Raw genomic sequence first — 6,000 nt, forward strand, 5'->3', positions numbered from 1 at the left:
TTCTCCCCCCCAGTCCAGTCCTGATCCCTGTTATTATGTCTCCTTATAACCCTCCTGTATGTGAAAGTGAAGTAGCCTGTACTACCCTGCTTAGCCTATTTGTACAGATATATTGCACTACTTCACTAATGCATATCTCATGCTTTCCACATGTGATGAGGAGCTAAAACACATTTTGTAACACTCCATTTCCATATGCAAAGGCGGACTTTCCATTAGGCAAACCTAGGCAATTGCCAAGGGCAACAACCAAATCTGTCCACCACCAGTCGCGGTAGACACAGGTAGGATTAAAAGTTTAAAAAAATCACGGTCCCGAGTCAGGCAATGCGTATGCGAGTCTTTAATAATAATAATAATAATAATAATAATAATACATTTATTTTATATAGCGCTTTTCAAGGCACCCAAAGACGCTTTACAGATAGGCCCAGGCCATAAACAAATAACATACAAACACTCAGACATACAGAACTCAATAAATACAAAACAGGGACACAAAAATAGATTGCAGTGGAAAGTGTAAGTCCATGATGAAATGAACAGTTTGGTGGAGATGATAAGCAAACCCACGACAGGAGCAGCGATGAAAGGCCGTGGGGATACGAAAATCCGGAGCCTCTCGTCGTGGGGGGCGAGCTCGGCCAAGGGGAGGCAGGCGAACAAGCAGATAAGTTCTTTAAAATAACCGGCGAAATGCGGTGGACGGGGCCGCCGAGACTTTGGTTAGGGAGGGAGGCATCCGAGCACGCTGTCGGTCAACAGAATCCAGACACGAGGCATGGACGCCGCGAGACAGCAAGGTGTAGTGGTTGTTGCAGCCAGCAACCAGGGATGGCACAAGTTGGTGAAACCAGCAGCCACGCTGGCTCAACAGCAGTCCAAACTCCCTGGGACAGCATTGGAAGTGGCGTCGGACGCAGCGATGGAAACAGCAGGTGTTATTGTGCAGGTCTAGAGCAGCCACAGCAGCGGGCCAACGCTGTGTAGCAGGTAGGCCGTCACGATTCGCCCAGCCAAGCCTCGGTGACCAGTTGTTCGTATGTCCAAAAAATGTGTAAGATAGTCCAAACGTTTTGGTGGGTTTGAGTGGGTAATGGAGCCTAAATGAGTGGAAGAGTCTTTAGAAAGTGAACGATGGATCTCGCGGCCGCTTCCACAGTCCGCTGTCAGAAAACCCCACAAGCAACTTTTGACAGCGTTGGACCAAATGAGTGTCGTGGGAAACACTTTTTATTTTAAACATCGCTTTACATACCGTATTCAGATTTGTATCAACTGCCGGCATTCCGTGATGAAAAACAGTCTCACAGCGAGTTTGTTTGAATAGCATTTTTTCATTACGGTGTAGATTTTGAGACAGGCATGTCACGGGCGCCGCGCAAATGACGTCATCCTATCTAGTGCCCCTTTAATGTGTCACTTATGTAAAGTCAAATATCTATTTGAGAAAAAACACTTGAATAGCACCAAAACACAGAACTTTATGTATATATAATGACTTTTGAAGGCCCCATGTTTATATTTCGCCTAGGGCCCCAAAATGGCTAGATCCGCCCCTGTCCATATGTGTAATTGAGAATAAAATTCATCATTCATTATTCATTATTGTTTGAATCTCTAATCCAATCTAATCTAAATCACATCGAATGTTCCACGTGACTGTCTTTTATTCCTTTATTGTAGGCTTCAAATAGCCTATCGTGGACGTCCTGGTGTCTGTCCTCGTTTTGCCTGGAAAACATTAGCCTGGTTTGTGGACAGGGTACTTATGCGTGCTGTTGACTGTTTCATCACGGACCCATGACGCATAGCTGTTTCCACAACAAACCGCCATCCCTCAACACCAAGCCGCGACCCCTTGGGAATCCATTAGCTAGTTGGAGGCAGGTAGGACACCGAACACTAGAAAATACCCAGTTGAACAATGACGAGGCTGTCCCCTCTCTAAAACGTTTTCCTCGCTCTTCTACTCTCACGCTAGGTTCACGTGTCACACAAGACACCGATATCAGCCTCCTTGTTGTTACGCCTTCTTTGTGGGTAACAGCAAGTGCAGCTACCACCTTTGCTGGACAATATTTTCCACACGAAAGTGTTTATGTTGAAAATGTCTAAAGGACTTGCATGAAAGTGAAAATGATCTTGTTTTCCTGTGGCGCAAAATTGATTCTTATGGAAACAAACATACGTACTTCTGTAGTATGACATTTACGCAGGAAAAATAACCCTATCAGTTAGCTATAGGTTTCATTCAAGCAAAATGGCCCACGTTTAGCCTTGTTTGCCTTTTGACAGATGAAAGGCGTGTCACCTCCTATGCAAAAGGCACCTTCACCTCTGGTAAAGGATGGAGGCGCCAAAGGAACACATTTGGTGACATTACACCTGCTGTCTATAGTTACACCTCGCGTTGTACGTTACCACCCCCAAGCCTTCATGTCTCCTGGGGCATCGCGACCATTTCACATATCTAAAGAGGCCTGTTGGGACTTTAGCCAAGAAACACACTAGCGGTTGACACTTTTAAATGTTGCGTCATCTTAACATACGCTAGTAGGTCACCCATGCACTATACCAGAAAGGAATACTTTATCTAATGTATTTGTTTTACTTTTCATAACGGAAATACACATTCTATGGCGGATTTCTTAGAGCCATCTGAGAGTTGAGCAGCATTAACTAACGTTCAGAAACAACAAAACAGACCAGGTACTGGGCCTATGAGCTTTTGCGCACTTGATGTTGGAGAAGAAAAAACTGGGAACGCGCCGATAAGACACGTGACGCACTGGATCAACTACCATGCCCTCGGGAATAAATAAAATAACACAATTTCATTTCACTTTCCTCCCAAACACTAAACCACAAATTCATAGTCTCTTGCCCTGACTGAGGCAGAGGCTGTATCACCTAGAACAGCAATTTAGATTGTGCGCATCCACCCCCGCACTCCGGCAGATGATAATTAAAACAAAACAATACGCCTGCTAGGCATAAACATCACTTACTTGAAAAATGAATGAAATCCTTGCAACACAAACTCCGTTCACAAACGGCGAGAAGCTCAAGCGGTTAGCTGTTGTTGTGGGTAGCCCCTACGTCGACTGGGAGCAAGAGCTCTCTCAACTGATGTTGCGGCGAAGTGATGTCACGGCAGACGTAGCCTAACTGGCTGTGTGGCTAGGGGAAGCAAGTAGACTGCCCCTTTATATTATATGATGGGCATAGTTCATGAGTCATGATGTGGAGACGGGAGAGTGAGTGTCGGAGTGGCGGATTGAGAGAAATTCATTCTAATGTTGGCTAAACCAGCGTCAACTTTGACCTGATATAGGTCTATTAAGTAGGCTAACAATTCATTCGCGAGAAAAATCTGACGAGGGAATGAGGAATGCAACGACTCAACGTGTTTGACAACACAAAACAAAATGAGTATTACCACAATGTGTTTTTGCATAGATTTTCCCCCAGAGAGCTTTAATAGACCTATAATTACAGCGTAGGCTAGTACTACATAGGCCTACAATTGTGCTGTTGCATCATTGAAACAAACATTGAGAGCAACAATCCATTCTAATGTAAATCAATGTCAATTTTGATAGTTTAAGTAACTACTACTATTCATTAGCAGGAGAAAAAATACAGGAGGATTGATTTATAAACGCCCACAAATGAGAAATGTCTATAAGTGCTGAACAAAGGGGAAACACGTTTTTACATAGATTAGATAGGCCTAGTACCCATAAGGGAATCATCTGATCACTATGACTGTACCACTCCATCTCCATATTGAAACAGATAGCACCTTTAAAAATGTAGATATTTTAAGAATCTTTACAAGAACGAAAGAAAGAAAGAAAGAAAGGAGGGAAGTCCAGGGGTTGTTTTCCCCAAGGATATGAACAAAACATTGTCAAAACCTTTGTATGTGTTCAAATATGAAAAGCTGCTGCAGCATCAATGATGATGCAGTTTTTATTTAATTGGCATTTCAATAATGAGACAGTACTAGTAGTCAGCTATTAAGCTCATTTACATCTATGGTCCCTGCAGGGAGATATGAAACAAACACATTAAAAACATGGGCAATATGTACCTACTGTTGCCACTACAGGGTACATAATAGAAGCAGAAGGCCTAACACATAATGCATACTATAATGTATAATAAGACATACATCATCACAGTCATGCGTATTAAATAGTTAGGGCGTCAGACTTGTAGCCCAAAGGTTGCCGGTTCGACTCCCGACTCGCCAAGTTGATGGGTGGGAGTAATTAACCAGTGCTCTCCCTCCTCCATGACTGAGCAGTGGTGTAGTCTACGTAGAACGCGGGTATACGGAGTATACCCACTTCTGAATTTCAGGGATTTCAGTATACCCACTTAAAATTGATTGGTCCATTGTTTTAATAGCACAAATATACACAGTATACCCACTTCAAAAAATGCTCAAATATACAGTATACCCACCATAAAATAGTAGACTACACCACTGTGAGTGAGGTACTGAGCATGGTACCACCCCGCTGCACTGCTCCCTTTTGGGTGCCTTTGGGGGCTGCCCCCTTACATGGGGTAGGCATACATGCAGTTGCAGTGTGTGCAGTGTGCACTTGTGTGCTGGAGAGTGCTGTGTCACAATGCCAATGGGAGTTGGAGTTTCCCAGTTGGGCTTTCACATAAAATGCAATCGACATACAATGACATATACCACAAGGCACTGTTGATTAGTGATCACATCTTTGATTAGCCTTTGTCTTTAATGATAATTGAAATTGGTTAAAGTTTGTACTGTTTCTGATGTGAACTGGAACTGCATTCCATTTTTCACCTGCACAAGAAAAAGCTGATTGTATTGACCGAAAGAAGTCTTCCTGAAATCCACATAACAATCGCCTCTCACAGAGGATCTTGCACCGTTGAATCTCATCAATATTATCTTCTGTCGTATATTGCAGTCCACCCCAAACTAACCCCCATTGACTCCCATGTAGTAGACCTATTCCTGTATTTCAGAGATTTCATAGGATTTTCTTGTATTCATAATGTCATAGGGACCCAAGGTCAATATGGAACGTTTGGTTCTATGTATTCTGATCATATTCCAAATAACACATGGTGTCGTCGTGTCAACCTCCTTGTGCATGCTGTGTGTGCACATAAAGAAAACTAGGTGAATGATGATGGGTGGTAAGTTGAATTTAGGTTATGGCTGATGGTTGCTGGGGCTGCTTCTCTGATCCACTTAGCAACATTTGAAGAGAGAAAGCTTTGTGGTGAGTGGTGAGTGGTAAATTAAATTTAGGACACATCATGCTACTATTACTATGTCAGAACGCTATAAAGGACTCTTTAGGAAAAGCACAAAAGCACAACAATTACCTCTTAATGTATGTTCTCTACAAGTCTTCTGTTGTCCAGTCTTGCACTTTAAATGTCTGTATGAGCACTGTCTATGTCCATACTGTCTTAAGTCCATGTATAAGTACTGTCTATGTCTATACTGTCTATGTCCTTACCTAGATTAGTCTATGTCTGTATGGGAAAGCAATACATGTAATTTCAAATTCTTTGTATGACCAGTGCATGTAAAGAAATTGACAATAAAACCCACTTGACTTGACTTGACTTGACATCATCATTGAGTTCTTCTGGCTCATGGGGGTGTTTCGGGCCTTTAAACACTACGCACCCCACATCAAAAGAGGCCAGCTATACGGGCTGACCAAACATGCTTGCATCCCATGTCCAATTAGTGAGTTGCGCTGTCTTGTTAGCTTGGGGCCCCTATAGCCTACTGTTCCTCTTCCATCAATGCCCCTGGCTGCTTCCGTCAGCTTCTGATGTGGTGTTGATGGTTGGACCAGCCTGTAGACTGTGGTCAGGGGTTGACTGATTAAAATGGAGCATGTTTAAGAAGCACTTCTGCCAATTTCAGTATGCCGTTGTATTGCTCACGCTACCCTTAACTTGTCCGTATCCGGTGATGCCATA

The sequence above is a fragment of the Engraulis encrasicolus genome, chromosome 23 (genome assembly GCF_034702125.1).
Source record: "Engraulis encrasicolus isolate BLACKSEA-1 chromosome 23, IST_EnEncr_1.0, whole genome shotgun sequence".
NCBI classification, from domain to species: domain Eukaryota; kingdom Metazoa; phylum Chordata; class Actinopteri; order Clupeiformes; family Engraulidae; genus Engraulis; species Engraulis encrasicolus.